Below are 19,662 nucleotides of genomic sequence, written 5' to 3' on the forward strand. Positions count from 1 at the left end.
CACACATACATACATAGATACAATTATAAATATATAAAGGTTAGATGGAATTTTTTTACTAAAGTATCTAAAAGGTATACAAAAACAGATTTGATTTGATATCCTGCCTGAACCGACCTTAAAGATTATTTACTATTCTTTGGTAGAATCCATATTAACATATGGAATTAAGTCTTGGGGACATTCGACGCAAACAAATTTAAAAATGGTTCAAAATCTGCAATATTCCATAACCAAAAAAAAATTGTACCAAGTCATATATACATTCAAAGGGACAATCCAATCTTGATATGTAAACATTTAAAATTACTGCCCGTTCGTGGAATATTGTGGATGAGTATCATCATTGAACAAAAAACTGGACAAAAATATTGAAATTTTTTAGTACACAACCTTGATACACAATTTACCATAAATGTAGGTTTGACAGTCCCAAGAATTAACAATAAATATGGGAGTCGAACACTGCAATATATCGTTCTGAACATTTTTAATTTGTTGCCGACGGATGTTAGAGGTCAAAATAAAATATGGAATTAAGGCAAAATAAAATGGGTGAATGATCAAGAGTTAATTTTATGACAATTGTAAAATGTATAAATTCTTAATTTTTCTCTCTTTTTTGTGTGTATATTCAAAAAATGTATTAAAAAAGAACTCCACCGACAAGACACACAAGGTGGCTTGGTGTGTCTCTGCAAAATAAAAAATAAAAGAAATAAATAAATTTCATTAATTGATTCGGCAGTCACTTTGTGGTAAAATCTATCCATTTTTAATTAATGTTTTACTTAGTTTTTAAAATTAATAAATAAATAAATAAATTAATTAATTAATTCACTATTTCTCAAAATCTACTGTGACACGTGTTTTGATGCATTCTGCACACCGTATGTTGTTTGAAAATGATGCCTTATGCATCGAAACACGTGTCACAGTAGATTTTAAGAAATAGTGATATTTACTAAGTAAAACATTAATTAAAAATGAAATAAATAAATGTGAATAAAAATGTAAACGGTTAAAATAAAAGTTATATTGAAAAGTAAAAACCAAAATATTTATTTATTTCATAAATACATAGATACATATTTATTTCATATATACATTTACTATATGTATTACGGCTCTTTAGGCATGGCCTGTGTTGAGCCGAATACTAACATGTTAATACAATTTTTATATTTTATTTTTTATTTTATAATATTATTTGTTTTTTTTTTAATTATTAGACTATATACATTACATACAGGAGATACAATAATAATTTACAGTATAAAGGTTTAAATTATTATATATATTAATTATATATATATTTAAATATATATAATAAATTATATTAAAAGTATTGAGTATTAATACTTATTTTTTTTTTGCTAAATACCGTGACATTTTCTGGGTCTTCGGGACACCATTGTCATAACCGTGAAATGTCCTGATTTTCAGGATGATTGTTCTGCTTGGTGCTCCTAAACGTAGGCAAACTCCATAACTCGTATGTTCAGTTTATATAGAATTAAGGAGTTACTATAAATCATAGACAAGGCCAGGTTGGAATGCTCGTAAGTCTAAACTTCAGAGATTTAATCTAAATAGTAATCAAAAATACCATATCACTCAATTTAAACCCATGATAATACAGCAAACCTCCCATATAACCCTTTTAACTTTAATAAATAATATTTAAATTGTTTTCTTGCATTTTAACCAGCGGAAATGACTGGAATGAGTCATTATTAAATTAAAATACAGTTTAAAAACATTTACCCCCTATAACGTACCCTTTGATGACGCGGTAACTATCTAAACGTTATAGGGGGGTTTACTGTACTGCGAAATTCCAATGCAGTGCCCCATATGCCAAAGGGTATGTAAGAACATGAGAAACTATATGTAATTTCTGACACCGAAAACTTCCCTGAAATTATTTTGTCAAGGTACATTATTGTGATGACAAGGTACATTATTGTGATGACAAGCTAAATAGTGTAATTCTTGCTTCAGTTTAGAAGAGTCGGATAATTTTTCCTCTCGCTTATTACAAGTCCGACATCCTTTACCCTTTGTTGTAATTGTTGCATTTCTGTCTCCCTTTGGCGCGTGCGTTTCCCCTCTTGCGTCTCTCTCCGTCCGCTGGTACCTAGTCCTTTGCGCATTACAGTATAATATTACGAGTATATCCGCTGATGAGTACATATTCCTTTGCGGCGCGAATTCGCATATACGAGTACTTGTATAGGCAGTGCCGTGCGCAAAGCTTATAGCCAGGGTTGGCAGCAAGAAAAAATAATGTTTAATTTTTAAATATCACAGACGACGACCACCTAATAAAGTATTTAAAATTGATTTTTAATTTAAGTTTTACCTAGTAAATACCACTATTTCTTAAAATCTACTGTGACACGTGTTTCGATGCATTCCGCACCATTTTCAAACACCGTAACACGTAAACACGTGTCACAGTAGATTTTGAGAAATAGTGGTATTTACCAAGTAAAACTTTAATTAAAAATAGATAGATTTTTCCACAAAGTGACTGCCGAATCAATTAATGAAATAATTGAAAATTGAGTTGGATGTATAATGCGAAATGTGATTTGTCAGACGAATGTGCGGCAGCACAAATTATAATAGATGTTTTATTTAATTTTTTTAAGTGAAGTATTAGTCTTTTTATTATTTACAAAAATACTTCAATTTCATACTATTCCTGTGAGCCTAAGCGGCTCATTATTAAAAATAGGTATCAAATTGTGGTAGAGTGGGTTTGAACCGAGATACTCTGACTCTTGAGTCCGCGACACTAAGCACGGTACCACAACCCGACACTAAGGATGTTCACACGAATGTTCGAATAGTTAAATAAGGAAATAATGGAAGGCTGAGATAAACATTATTGATTAAATTAAGAAAGATGTCAACACATCTCAACAGATGCTTGCAATTTTTCGTTATTTCAACATTCGAACACCTATCATATATCGCGTTTTGCATTTTACATCTTATTTAATTTTTTAATGCTTACAGAAAGATACATCCACCATTTGTCGAATGAGGATGGGGACATTGTTGTACGAGAGAGCACCTTGCGAAGATTGGTGTCTTTGACTCCCCCATTTGCGAGTGTCGTTTTGAAGAGGAATACCTTAACCATATATTCTTTGTTTTCCCAATAAATGACCAAATGTCAAAATTTTTAAAACTCTGGCCCCGCTTATTCCCCTCCCTACAGATATCCATCTCATCCTGGCAAGCAGAAACCCAATTATCTAAAAACTCTTAGCTTTATTTTTTTTAATTTATAGTTTAATAATAAGTCTATCATATTTTATAATTAAGTACCTAATAATATTTTACTAACTTGACATGGGCAAAAGCAATATATTTTATATGCAACGCCCATTATATATTTAAAAAAATTAGATGGTCGTCTTTGATTATTTTATTAAAATTAAACACTTGAATAATCCACTTTATCGAGTTTTATTTTTATTTACGACTAGTTTCGAAAACGACAATTGTTTTCATCTTCTGGTACAAATTAAAACTAACGAATACAAATATATTTAGGTGTATATATAGGTTAATAAATATAGATAGAGGTTAAGGAACAACATTTTTTGTAAAAGGAAACAGTGATAATAATGGTGACGTATTTTGAAACAGTATATTATTAATTATTGTTCTATCTGAATTTAATATTTCGTCTTTGATATTTTAAAATTTAAAAATTGTTTCCTATTGCCTACCCTGCGTGCGGCACTGAAGACGGTACGAAAGATCCATTGTTTCGGTATTAGAGCGCGGATTCACTGATGCGGATCTTCTAAATGATCGGATCTTACCCCTTATCTATCTCTGAACCAAACAATACTTTGTGGTAATCATACTTTGAAAAAAACATTTTCAAGTGCAAAATCTTTATTTTGAGGTTAGTTATCTCTAGTCGTTTCAACATATATATCCATGAATCAAAATTATACGGGGTTAGAAATAATCTTAAGGAGTAAGATTTTAGAGTTGTCATTAGCAAAAGTCGAGGTGCCATATCGCTCACTCCTTTCAACAACGTCATATATCAAAAAATCTTGATTTTTCAGGAGATCGTTTTTAAAGTTTAAAAATATAATCAAATGTATGAAAAATAAATATCAAGCCAGTTATTGAACTTTTTACTGTGCAACAGATCTTTTTAGATAAAACCTTTATGTTTTATCTCCATTTGAAAAATATTTAGTACAATAAAAAAATAATTAAACAATACCTTTTCTTCAAAATGCAAAAACAACACTTTCTGTCCTGTAGCGCGGAAATATATAGTTGAAAATATGCCACTTTTTCTGGGATATAGTAAATTTTCTGGGCATTCTGAAAACATGCACAAATGAAAATTGACAATTTTTGATATACTGTATGACGTTCTTGAAAGGAGTGAGCGATATGTTTAAATATTGTCCTTCTTCTGACTTTCATTCGCAACCAATGGTAATTAGGCCACTGCATCAAATCGATATCAAATAATGTAAATTAACGTGAAATTAAATTTAGAAAGTCAGTTTAGAAAATAAGATTAACAGCATAGCTAGAGCGATCAGGGTTTCATGCCTATTCTCCTACTAGCTTATGTAATTTGGACATTGGTTCATACGAGTCTAATGAGGTGATACAAATATTACAGTAAAAGACGTATTTTGACTCGCATATTACCCAAATGCGCCAACTACTCCACTTCTAAAAATATATAAATAAAGGAATTGACTGAAAAGCTTTTGACATTATCCTTAATAATTAACTTTGTTGTATGGTAATATAACACTCTCCTTATCATTCATCGTTCACATTGCCTAATACAACTTCAAATAACACAACTTTAATAAAAAATAAACTTAAATAATACAACTTTAAAGTGGTATTACACAAAGTGTGCCATTTTTACGTAGTATACTATTTTAAAGTGGTAAACTATAAAATGGTATTACATGTTAATAAAGTAGTATTACACAAAGTGAAGGTTTTACAGTGTAACACCATCGTAAAGTGGTATTAAAGAAAGTGAACGATGAATGATAATAAGAGTGTTATATTACCGTACCACAACGTTAACAGTACTTTTAATATACAAAATATGAAAGATTTTTATTTTTAGAGGCTTGTCTGTTGGTAGGATAGAAGGATATGAAGGGTAGATGTGTAAAATGGGATAAAAATACATCACAAACGTCTAGACCAATTGAAAATAATTATTACTTTAGTTATTTTGCAATTAGCTTTAATTGAAGCCGGTTTTGCAGTCGAGCGTCTGCCCAACTACGCTACGGGCAGACCGCGTACATTGTAGGTACTGGGTTTGTGTAAAGTGTCCTCATACGTTTAATTTGTCGCTACCGCAGCGTACGCTTGTTAGTTGTACTGCGCCCAACCCTCTCTAGGCAGTGCCATTTCTCACACACACTTAGAAAAAATAAGATCTTCTAGAATATGAGACAATGAGCTACAAATTGAGTTCTGTACTGACGTCCATGGGCGCCGGCAGAAAAAAAATCAAGGGGGGTTGGTAAGATATTTTTAGTAATGTTTTAATTATAAAATGGAAAATCACAAAGTTATTGCTTTAAAAATAAATTAAAGTTTTAATTTTCTGTAGCGTATTTTTATGGTGAACGAAGGGACAGGACACTGTAGTAATGAAGGGCATACTGTAGCAACATTTTTTTTAACACAATTTTTAAACCATATTCTTTTTTTAAAATCTCTGAACGTTTTTTATTAGTTATTATAACATGAATGTGGAATTGTTTAATTGGCTTTATTTTTATTAATGTAACTATTTTTGCTAATGTAATGTAATGTTTATTATTGTTAATGTAACTTTTGTTTATTATATACTTTTTTTATAAGTAAAATATATGTATATAACCAAATTTTGACTATTTTCCATCAATACAGGAGGGGGCAAGTACCCTCCCTTGCGCCCCCCTGCGGGCGCTCATGCTGACGTCTCTTCTTCTTCATGGATTAAAATCTTTGTAATGATTGGTTTGCTTTTTTCATAGTCAGTCTTCACCCATCTCTATCCTCCGCTGGTCTCTTCTACTCGGCGTACTCGCTATATAACGTATGTCTAGATAATTTGGTCCATCTAGGTTAAGCGGTATCGTCCTCTGTAATTTGTGCCTTTGCACATCCCTTCCGCAATCGTAAGAAGCAGGCCAGGGTGTCTTGTATTATGGCCTATCCATTTGGCTCGATGTTATGTTGCTTTATTTAGTAAGCATCAAGACTCTCCAGACCTGCTTAATACCTCGCTGTTCCCTACATGTTCTGACCAATGAATTCACAACATGCGCCTGTAGCACCACATCTCAAACGCCTCCAACTGCCCCCGTTCTGCCTGCCCGATAGTCCACGTTTTGCTTTCATACAACAATATGCTCCAGACTATAGGTTAAACTAAGGTTTTTAAATTTTTTAAACTTATAAGAACCACCGCGAGAGCAAAAAGCCTTCTTAGGACATCCGAAATGAAAACTCTACGACCCATTGCAGGCCTAACACTTCGCGACAGAGTTAGAAACTCTGAAATAAGAAAAATCTGCGATGTTGAAGATGTTGTGCGATGGAAAAGAGAAAGAAGACATTTTTGGAGAAATCATCTGGGAAGAGCGAGTTCGGATCGAGTGGTGAGGATAGCAGCGGACAGCAGAATAAGCGGGATCAGACCACCAGGAAGACCACCTAAACGATGGAGGGATAACTGGTCTTCCACCTCCCAGGAGCGGACCGGAGAATGACAGGACTTAGTCCTAAAAAAAGAAAAAGAATAAGAAGATAAGATTCGAAATTATTATTATGACGTTTCTTGGTGGAACTACATTTTATATAATAAATCAAAAACTTTTTAGGTTTTTTCACTTTTATTTTATTTGACTAGTGACCGGGTTTTGTCGACGAAACCCGGTCACTGGTCAAATAAATAAAAGTGAAAAAAACTGTATAAGAAGTTGTTGTTTTATTTTATACTTATGTATAAATCGTGTTCTTCACTGTACCTCGTTAAGAAACGAATGAAGCTGTCATTTGCAATTGAATAAAAAGTTTTTTAACAGTTGGAATTCGGAATTTTATTTCACTCACTTGCTTCGGTCTTAAGTTTGTTGTAGGTTTTACCGTTTAACAAGTAAATTCAACTTTATAATTCAGGGTTATTTTTTCTATTTATATAGCGCGTGTTTACCCTTACGGCATTATGGTTCAGCAATATTTTTTTTACCTCAACAAAATTAAAATTCTGGAATTTTCGGTCTGGTAGAAAGGAATGTCCTTACATTTTACCTTTCAGCCTAGTTCAGACTAAGTATAATTGAAAATATTAAGAAAAGATCTTTTTTTAAATTTTTTTAAATTTTAAATTTTTTTTATTTATTTATTTTTCATAATACAAATACATACATTCAAATATACATATTCATATATACATTTATTATATTTACTATATTTATTATATTTTACCACTTTAAGGTGGTATGGACAATTCAATTTCAACCTTTATTCGTATCCCAATGGTGCATAGAGCACTGCATTATATAGTGCACATACAGTGTTATCTTGATCGTTAACATACGAAGGAAAGGTGATCAGTCCTCCGCTTCAGCTACCAGTCCAGGGTAATATTGAATAAATATTAGAGTGAAAAAATCACTTATATTTATTTGACCCCCCCCCCTGGGAATCAAACCTGAGACCTCCAAAACAGTAGCCGAGCGTGCTGACTATTACACTACGGAAGTGGACATTACACTATGAAGATGGACATGTAGAGCGAATTGATAACGAGATAATAACTAAGATAGTATATTTGGTAAATGTGAACGGGAGAACAGAACGAAGACGGCCAAAAAAAACTTATCGCAACCAGATCGATCAAAACCTAAAATCTGGTGGTGTCAAAAGTCTACGTAATCGGAGGGTATGTATGACTAGATGTATGGATGTGAATGCAGCCAGGAATGTATATCAGGACAGGAGATGTGGCGTTTTATCCTCTCTGCCTACCCCTGTAGTAAAACAGCGTGATGGTAGTAGTACAAATAAGAAGATAAAGCGGGGGTAACAGTGATTGTTTTTTGTTTTGCCTAAAACATGAGAACGGGCTAGTCATATTATTACTTTTATTTATAATTAAATAATACAAAAATATATACGTATATTAACTTAAAATCAACCTAAAAGCGACCCTTTTAATGAAGGTCTATAAATATTAGAAGCATCTATGACAGTTTTAATAAAAATATTTTATATTGTTTAATAATAAAACAAATTTGTATTTACAACATTTTGAGTGTGTCCAAATACTTGTTGACAAAATCTGGATTATCTCCAATTACAGGAGTTATTTTCATATTATTTTTTGAGATAATCCAGATTTTGTGAATCATGTGTTGTAAATAAATTATCTGGTCAAATTATAAGCTTAATAATAAAAATGAAAATGATATTTTCTGGCGTTTCTCATGTGTGTGATTATAATCCAGGATTCGGACCTCACATACTAATATAAGAGTTTCTGCTTAATAAAAAGCTTCTTTACATCTCACCAATAGATGTCTGTAGTGAAGTTCTAGTGATTCAAGAACAAGGTTTCTAAATTGGTTCATATATATAGAACTTCCAAGAATTTAAGTAGTGTGGTTGTCAATAATGGGTAGAATTGGTGAATGTTACACGTGTGTAAAGTGATCACTTAAACCAGCCTATGACGGTCGTCAGCCCCGTAAATGCCCAGACTTCCATATTCTTCTTCATCTTTGATGAGATGTCAAAAAATAAATTTGTATTTATTTAGATTGGCAGTGACAGGGGCATTGAAAGTTTTTAAATGTAAATTCACAGTAAAATGGGAACAAATTTTAGTTTCACATTTTATAATAATTTCACTACATAGTTAATTTAAAAAATATCTATACTATCTTAGTATTAGATCCGTAAATGCGGTTGGTAGTTTTCAATGTAAATACGAATCAAATTAAAATCTTAATTATTATTTAGACATGTACAGTTTTCAATTTGTTTAAATAATATTATTAAATGGCGGGTTGATACTTTAATACTAAGCGGATTAAAGTATCAACCCATCATTTAATTCAGCTTATTTAAATTGTAAATTACGAAGAACTTCCATGAATTGATAAACTTTCAAGAAATTTAATGAATTAATTTCAACGTGTTAAATTAGTTGTTAGATATATTGCCTGCCCACAGGCGCATTGCTTTACTTTTTGTTGTTATCTAAACTGGATTTATAATTTTCTAATTGACAAGAAAATAAATTTAAACTGTATTTTGTTAAAAATTAAAACTAAAATTTGTGTGTTATTCTTTAAAGGAATTTTCATTATTGTCTTCTTCTTCTTCTTGTAGATCCTAGGGATCTGTTTGTGCCTCCGCATGTCGCTCTTGGGATGTTGACTCCCATCTGTCTTTCCATCTTTTAGGTCTGCCTGGGGGTCTGAGTCCTTAAAAGTTACCTTGAAGGGCGATACGTGGAAGTTTGTCTTCTGACATTCTGTTTATATGTTCATTCTAATATCGCCTTCGTTGTCGTCCCCACCTCACGATACACATGCTCCGGATGTCAGTATTTCTTACTCGGTCGCAATGTGTTTCCGGTTATGGATCGGAGAGCCTTCATCTTGGAGGTTCAAAGTCGAGATTTTGTTCTGGAAGTATCTGCTCTTGCCTCAATCCCATGGGTGGCTATTGGCGAACACATGTTTTGTATATTTTCATTTTACTTTCTATTCTCATGTGTTTGTTCCTCCACACCGAGTTTCTGAGGCATCCGGATATAACTGCAGCCTTATTAATTTGTTTCTGAGTCTCACTATATAGATCACCGAAGTTTCATAATTGAATTGATTTAAAATTGTGCTAAAATAATTCTAACAGTGAAATAATATGATACTCGCGTTAAATGGATGCCTGCCTTAGTTAGGGTAGTAAGAGTACCTACACTATATTTGAGGCTTCAGGATCAATTCCCGAGAGATTCTAGATGTCAAAATAATGTTACCCGGGATCTATTTAAGTTTTGCGGTCAGATAGGGTTATTAATTAAAAAAATTAATTGGTTATTTATTAATGAAAACCAATTAATCCTTTCCGGTCCCCCAAAATTAAAAAAAAATCTAGGTAGCCAGTAACTGGGATGTAATCTAATTGGGAAAAAAACCTTTGGTCCTCTGCTCCACATACTGTTGTAATAGATACGAGTGACAAAAATGTAAGGATAGAATTTAAATAAATAATACTTCTGATCAAAATATGTCGAACAACATCCGACATGGGACCTAAGAGGAAAAAATCGATGTCGAATGAAATTCGACATTGGACCTGTAAGGTTTAAAGTATTTTTATATATTTTAGCATTCATTCAAAGTAATTTTCATTATAATGATCCCATTATGCGAATATATTAAAATACCCAAGACTATAAAATAGTATAAACTTTACAAATTTACAACGAATGTCATACATTTCAATATTTTTATTGCTCTTTTTATTATTTAATTAAAAATCAATATTTCGGTGTCTGCCTCCGTAGTGTAATGGTTGGCACACTCGGCTATCGTACTGGAGGTCATGGATTTGATTCTTATGGGGGTCAAACAAATGTAAGTGATTTTTTCACCCTAATAATTATTCAAAATCCCCCTAGACTGGTACCTGAAGCTTAAAGCTTAAGGTACTTTTCCTTCACGTGTTAGCTATCAAGATAACACTGCGTTTATATGATGTAGAGGCCTATGCACCATTGGGGTACGGGTAAGGGTTTGAAGAAGAAGAAAAAATAATATTTACTCTTCTTTTGTAAAAAAAAATAGTTCAAAGGGAGCGCTTGTAAATGAATAAATCGTCCGTGGGCAGATCCTACAGTGATGCTATTGAGTGATTCACCGTATATTCCGTGAATATACTAAAAAAGCCTCTTTCAATGCAATGAATTGTGTGGAAACATAGCGTTACGTTTACGTCAAAGTATACACAATACAACAAAAAAACATAATTAAAATGAGCGTATTTCAGAAATCAATTACAGATGAAATGTAGGTACAATAAGTTGTATTGTAGTATTGTGTAGAGTGACGTATATTTCAAAACATTTGTTTCGTATGAAAATAAGTATTTCGGCATAACATAGGTTATGCCTAAGAGCCAGAATACTTATATTAAAAGTTAAAATATATTAGCTTTTCTGGTTTTTAAAGGAATATTTGGAGTTATTATTTATTATTTTTTTAAATACCGTCGTTCTTTACTTGGTTCTATGGTTTCAACCTTATTCGCACCCCAATGGTGGGTAGGGCACTGCATCATATAAACGCAGTGTTGTTTTGAGCGTTAACACATGAAGGAAAGGTGATCAGCCCTCCGCTTCCAGTACCAGTCCAAGGTAATATTGAATAAATATAAGAGTGAAAAAATCACTTATATTTATTTGACCCCATTAATATTTTAATAATATTGAAATAATTTTTTACTTTTGGGCCTCTAAAATAAAAACTTTGCGGACTATTACCTTTTTTTTAAAATACCGTCTCTTAAAGTGAGAAATTAGAACAACCTTTTTGGAAATATTATAAATCTCCATATATGTTTATACGAAAATATGTTCAAGTTTATTTTCATTTATTTGTTTATTGATTTGGCGTTTAATTTGTAGAACTCCATTTTAATTTATGAACAGATTTTTTGAGTCTACTAAGTTGTATTTTATTAAAAACACATAAAAATTAATATTGTGACAGTTGTTTTGCCTAGTTATGGCATTTTAAAACGAATTCAAACGAACATTCGTTTGAAAATGCGAAACTCCATAAAATGCGATTTTCCATAAAAAGGCGAAACAATTGTCACAGTATTAATTTTTATGTGTTTTTAATAAAATTCAACTTAGTAGACTCAAAAAATTTGTGTTTTATTTAAAACTTAATTCATGCATTTAATGTGTTTATTTATTTAATTTTTGATATAACAATTGCCTTTAAATTTTGTAAACTCTGCTTTAATTATAGATTCATACATTTATTCACATAGTAAATGAAATATTATTTCAATATCAAATATTTCAACTCAATAGTTGAATTGAAGATCAACATATACAATTTGAATACAATTACATATAATATGATTCGAAGTTGTGAATAATATGACTTTTGCGGTTAATATTGTCAGAACGGCTTATTTCCTCATGCCTCTGTTTATCTAAAAAATGTTGGAGTCAAGTACTTCCAACATATCTGCATTATTTTGCACTTCTGAAATGGTTGTTTAAATAGGGAGTATGTTCCCCAGTATAAACCTGCCACTGTCCTGCGCATGCGCCTCCTCTCTCCCCCCCTCGCAGCATCACAACACGTATCCTTAGATACTCTCAATAAGGGTTGCTTTACACTCGACATTTTCCGCCGACACTTTCAGCGGACATAAATGTCAGAAATTATTTTCATTCTATTCCACAGTTTTGGCTTAACTGGATACTGCATGGTGGTATTGATTATTTTGTTGATGAAGAAAATTAATGATTTCTTAATGACACTACATTAAAAGCGCCTAACAGGGTTCCTGGATTTGATACAGAAACATCTAGGCTTCATGATAGACCTCTTTTGCAAAGGAATTTTATTCCATGAACTAAGTTGCAAAAAAAAATTAGAAAATGTGAAACAAAATTGTATTTTGTGAGTGCGATTGTTTTTTGCCTAGAAATTTCACTCATGAATTAAGAAGAAATTATAGTAACTATAAACATAAAGAGTAAATTCACTCACGAATAGATACGAGCTATAAAACTTGTGAAATTATACCCTTTATAGGCGGTGATAAGCGGTGCCATAGCTAGAATTCAGAGTCACTTGAACATTAGATAATGGACACTTGGAATGTTACAAATACCTGTTTTTTTGTTATTCATTAATGTAAATGTATTTATGTAACTGTACTGTAAAATTTACAAATAGTAAAAAAAAAAAAATCAGAGGCACATTTGAGATTGAGAGTTGGATTCTGGATGCTGCAAGTGTCGCGTATAGAGCCACCCTCCCCTTGGGCGTCTGCGCCAGGCGCCCGCTACATCCCGGCCGCCAGTGCGGTACCGCTTGCCGAGCGGAGCGGTTACATCCGAGCGAGCTCCCGACCTGGCCCGAACCGAACCGAACAGCCGAACGAACAGCCGAAAAGATAAATTAAAAAATAATAATAATCATAGATAATCGTGAGCTAGAGCGCTGGCAAAATGGCGGGAGCCGGTCCAGAATTGGCGCGGATTTGATTGTACACGTAGTCCCCGTTCGGTGACCGCTCTTTGTGTTTGTGTAAAACATGGCGCTTGTGTGTGTGTGACTTTCTACAGGTGCGAACGCTTCGGTTTTTGGATTTTCCCGGCTCCGCGATGCCAAGAACCCATTCCCTGCCCTTTGGACGGCTACCAGGGTAGCAGGAGCGTCTCCAGATAACGGTATGTCGCTATGTTGCACTTATTTCGCCACTCGTGGACGTCACGTGATTCTAGAAGTTAATTGATTGTCGGCGTTGTGATTTGAATACGATCTCTAGCATTCGCTCGGCTTGCGGCCAGTCGAGCTGTTGCTGTGGAAACGCCGAGAAAAATCAGACCGAGATGCAAAAGTATAATCGAATCTTTTCACAATTTCATACACTTCATTCGTAAGAATACGAAAAGGAAAAGTAAAAGTCTGCATACGACCTGACCAAAATAACAGCTGTTGCGATAGTTCCATAAAAAATCCGAATCGGAGTATAAATTTATATCTATGAACATATATTTCAATAAAACGTTAAATATATATTTACTAAACCAATTTCAGGTCAGTCATCCAGTCATAAAAAAAAACAATAAATTCATACATATGAGCACATTATAAAATATTAAAAATTAGGAATCGGGATATAAATTTGTACATAAGAATACATATTTCAACAAAACGTTAAATATTTATTTACTACAACGATTACACGTCAGTCATCGAGTCATAAAAAAACAATAAATTCATTCAAATGAGTAAACTATTAGGTATTTTAAAGTTTGAATTGGATTCAAATTTATGTAGAGTATAAAAATAATTATTTCAAGAAAACATTAAATATATATTAACCACAACGATTTCAGGTCAGTCATCCAGTCATATAAAAAAATATATGAATTAAACGACTGTATTATTAAGTAATTTTTTACTATCAGAAGATGGTTCGTGATTACTTGTAAAAAAATACACAGAAGTTAAATAAACTGTTTAATTTTATCATAAGTTACACGCAAAAACTTAAATAAAGTAACTTTGTGGTAAAATCTATCAATTTTTAATTTAAGTTATACCTTCAACGTCCCAAGGACACAACTCTAAAATTCAGACTTAGCTTCACATGTAGCGCTTGAAAATGATGCGGAATGCATCGAAACACGTGTCACAATAGATTTTAGGAAATAGTTATATTTACCCAGTAAAACTTAAATAAAAAAACGAAATAAAGACGTTTTGTATATGTAATAAATGTAATTGATATATTTAAACAGGGTGCCAAAAAATTATTCACTCTATCAAAAGACATTGTGTGTGTGTATACAAAATGTATATCCACACACAGGCCGTGCCTTTATTTCATTTTTTTTGTATTAATATTATATTTAAATTTTTTGTACGTGTAATTGTAATATATTGTGAAATGCAAAAGAATTTAAAATAAAGAAAAAAATCTGTATTGAGATGTCACAAAAATAATATTTTAATATTTAATATATATTATTTATTAACATAAATTGTATACATTTATTTAAAAGAACAATTATAGACATATTTAAAACATTTTTTGCTGAGACCCACGAAACCACCTTGTGTGTCTTGCCGGTGAGTTCTTTTTACACACATTTTTATTGTTTTTATCCGTTTTTACCTTATATACGCACAAAAAAGAGAGAAAAATTAAGAATATAAACTTTTAATAATATTCATAAATTTAACTCTTGATCATTCACCCATTACTTTATTCTGCCTTTGTTCCATATTTTATTTTGACCTCTAACATCCGTCACCAACAAATTAAAAATGTTCAGAACGATATATTGCAATGTTCGACTCCCATGTTTATTGTTTATTCTTGGGACTATCAAACCTTCGTTGTGAATAAATCGTGCTTCACGGTTGTGTACTAAATTCGTTTTCGTATTGCGATTAATTGTAAATTATGTGTTTTTTTCCGTTTAAACTTACGTTCAAACACTATGTCTTTTACTAATGAAAAAATAGATATTATTTATTTTATGAATTGCATGCAGCCATGGTTCATTTGAGAGAATGATAAAGCCATTGGATCAAGGGTCGAGCTATGATGAGAGGCAATTGAAGTCCTCGAATACGCCGGGAATTCAAGTTATTTCCATACTTGCTCGCGACGGCGCTCCGGGCATTGTGCCTTGCGCTACGCCCGTACTATACGTGCGTACATAATGCCGACCCAACCTATCATCCTGCTGGTTATTAACACTGAAATTTCACTGGAATGTTTCTAATTCGGGAACTGAAAATTCCTGCTAGATTGAGGACCGTAATGTTGAACTAAAATTTAAATAAAATTATTTGCATAATTGTATATATATATATATATATATATATATATATATATATATATATATATATATATATATATATATATATATATATATATATATATATATATATATATATATATATATATATATATATATATATATATATATATATATATATATATATATATATATATATATATATATATATATATATATATATATATATATATATATATATATATATATATATATATATATATATATATATATATATATATATATATATATATATATATATATATATATATATATATATATATATATATATATATATATATATATATATATATATATATATATATATATATATATATATATATATATATATATATATATATATATATATATATATATATATATATATATATATATATATATATATATATATATATATATATATATATATATATATATATATATATAATAAAATACCTAGGTACCTACCTATACATTTTATTCAGTACTTACATATAGTACCTACATAAAACAGATCTACCACCAGATGTCGCATGCGTCGCACTGAATAAAACAAAAGACATCAGATAGAAAAAATATAATATCCTGAACTGTCAGAATCAGAAAGATAGATAGAAAAATATTGTAAAGATTAATTAAGAATAAATTTTAATTATAAACTTTAATTACAAAGTAACACATTACCACGTTATATATATATATATATATACATATATATATATATATATATGTATATATAATTAAATATGGCGCTTCAGAGACCAGCCACGGGTAATATTAAATAAATATTAGGGTATTAAATCACTAATCTTTACTTTCACCTCCTGGGAATCGAACTCGGGACCTCCAGCACGGTGGCGAAACATATTTAAATAATTACCGTTTAAAATGTTAATGGTTAATATTATAACCAGCTTGTAAGCCCGACTTCCGTATTCTTCTTCATCATTTTGATATGTCAAAATGTCACATATTCCTGTCTCGTTTATATCTTTACCCGTGTTGAAATATCAATAAAAATATTGGCAACAACCCCTAGTGGAGCGCTAATGCAAAGAGATTTGCTTGTGCACACACAAAATATTATGAAAATTAATTTGGTTACTGTATAATGAATTATTAAGCATACAAATATTTTCAATACACCGAAAGTCAATTTAGTAAAGTATTAAGCCCGGATCAAAGTCTGTGTAATTGCTTTCTTGTTTATCTTAGCGGAAGCCGTTCTCTGAAACATACTTTTTGCACGCATATAACATGAGGTACCTACGTCACGTTATTTACTAATTATATATCCAAAAATATTCCGCCTCCGTAGTGTAATGGTCAGCACGCTCGGCTACCGTTCTGGAGGTCCCGGATTCGATTCCCAGGGGGGGTCAAATAAATATAAGTGTTTTTTACACTCTAATATTTATTCCATATTACCCTGGACTGGTACCTGAAGCTGAGGGCTGATCACCTTGCCTTCACGTGTTAACGATCAAGATAACACTGCGTTTATATGAAGCAGTGCCCTATGCACCATTGGTGTGCGGTAAGGGATTTATTATTATATATAAAATGTCGATTGTTTGTCAGCTACATTACGTACTTTTAGGTTTACTTATCTGAAAAGTCGATCGGGGGAGAAATAATTGATCATGTTAAAGGCAATACACTTATAAAAGAGAACTGCATCATGTCGGGGGTGCGATTCACTGCCCCCTTATCTCTCCCGGGTTGATTAATGTTTGTAATCTGGTTCGAGATGTTTGCTCGTCATCTAAGTACCATGTAATCCCTAAGACGTTTTCATACTGCAATGTAGTCGATGATCTCTCAATCCTCCTACGCTCCTGGTCGCTAGATCGGAAATAAAACGTATTACACATTGACAAACAAAGATAATTTAAGCAAATACGTTATTGTATGGACGAAAAACATTTAAGGTAATTATTAAAATAACTCACTTTTAGAATAGAACGCCACATCAATATGTGTTTGCAAACAATCTTCACTTTTTCTGCATTCATGTATCTCCTCATACATACCTACCTGCGCATTATTCCGACTCCTGACATGAGCACTTCTAAGTATTTGAAATATTTGGTCTAACCAAGTATTCCTTGGTCTTCATCTGCTTATATTACCAACCAAATTCGCATTTTAAATTTGTTTTAACTATTTTTTCTTCATTCATTCGACTCACCTGCTCAAAACATATCAACACACATTTCTTTATATTATCGATAATGATTGACTCATTCTTAGATTTTCCTTATATTACCAATCAGACATATATCATACATCGTTTTGCCACACATTCGCCTGAAAGATTTTAACTGCATTCAGTCTATTTTGATCCTTCTTTTGCTAACTCCACGCTTCACTTCCATGCATTATTATTAAAATAAAAATATTTATTATATTTCACTAGGCTGGCACCTAAAGCGCAGGTCTGATATTCTTGCTTTTATGGAATTAATTACCTCCCGGTAACTATATCGGTGTGTTATTCACAGTCAAGAACAAATACATTTCAACCAAACGCAATACGGGTGGTACGCAATATATTCGATCGATTCAACCGAAACAAATTGTATTAAAATCGCGATAATTTTTGCCCGTTAATGAAAGAATATTCATTTAGAACGATATAGGATCTGCATAGTTTCAGGGGGTTGTTATTTCCCATTGTTAAGTATGCACATAAAACTAAGAATTACATCATATTGATAGCTTGTTTTATTGCAATGTTTTATGGGATGGGGCTAAATTACTATACTCGTAAAATGTAATTCATTTGCCTATATCGTAGTCATACAGGAGAAAGTGACCAAGTGCATTTTTTACAAAAACGTGATCATTGACTATTTGATATCTTACTAGCTTAATATTGCCCTGAAAAAAATCCCAAAGGATTTTAAACTTGAAAGTATAATATTTTGATTTGTTAAAAATGACTAACTGCATTGAAGTTTATTTTCTTGCCAAGCAAAAGTGACTAGAATGGCCCTCCTGAACATTTTACGTTTTGGTAGTTAGTCACTTTCTCCTGTACGACTACGATATGACTATCCTCAATAAAAAACATTAATAATCTTGTAGACGTAGAATCTCTTTATTAATGTTAATTGTATAACTAAAATTCAGTGGCATATGCACAAACCGGTGTGAATAAAGAATATGTAATCATGTTAGTAATTAACTAACCATCACCCCGCTTCACCGCAGGGGTAGGCAGATAGAATAAAACGCCACACCACTCTGTCTTTGCAAACGTTCTTCGTCTCTTCTACATTCATGCAACTCCTCATACATACCCGACGATTATTTCCACTCCTGACCCGGCTGCTTTCAAGTATTTGACATACCCGATTGAGCCAAGTTTTTCTCGGTAAATCATGTCAAAATAAAATACGGAACAATGGCCTAATAAATGAATGGGAAAATGAGCATGAGTTAATTCTATGAAAATTGTAAAATAGTTTATACTCTTAATTTTTTCTCTCTTTTTTGTGTGTATGTTAGGTTAAAATGGATAAAAACAATAAAAAAATGTATGTAAAAAGAACGAGAATAGCGAGTGTTTTTGCCTAGAATTTTCACTCATGAATTACATGAAATTATAGTAACTTTAAACATAAAGAGTAAATCCACTCACAACTAGGCATAGGCTATGAAACTTTTAAAGTTGAAGCCTGAGTAGGGACATGATAAACGGTGTTGCATAAGCCGTAGCTAGATTTCAGAGTCACTTGGACGTTAGGTAATTCAAAAAAAAAAATGTAAAAAGAACTCCACCGACAAGACACACAAGGTGGCTTGGGTCTCTGCAAACATATTTAGAATTCTTCTTTAAATAAATGTTTATAATTTATGTAAATGTAGAAAAAAAATAGAATACAAAAAAATATATAATAAAGGTATAAACATTTTTTTAAAATGTTAGAAAAATATGTAAACAACAATTATAGAAATCAATAAGCAATGGATTTTAAAAACATATATGTTTTCGTTTT

At 31.7% G+C, this 19,662-nt stretch overlaps 1 long non-coding RNA gene across 1 annotated transcript in view; it reads left to right on the forward strand.

Annotated features, from left to right (window-relative positions):
* The first annotated feature begins 13,327 nt into the window (after positions 1–13,327).
* Positions 13,328–19,662, forward strand: part of LOC148303667 (uncharacterized) — a 136,895-nt gene continuing 130,560 nt past the window's right edge. The window contains exon 1 of the long non-coding RNA XR_015838445.1: positions 13,328–13,513. This is a non-coding gene — a long non-coding RNA (uncharacterized LOC148303667). The remainder of the gene's footprint in view (positions 13,514–19,662) is intronic.

This window comes from Brachycentrus maculatus, unplaced genomic scaffold (genome assembly GCF_059751285.1).
Source record: "Brachycentrus maculatus isolate JH-2025_06_01 unplaced genomic scaffold, ASM5975128v1 h1tg000358l, whole genome shotgun sequence".
Lineage (NCBI taxonomy): Eukaryota > Metazoa > Arthropoda > Insecta > Trichoptera > Brachycentridae > Brachycentrus > Brachycentrus maculatus.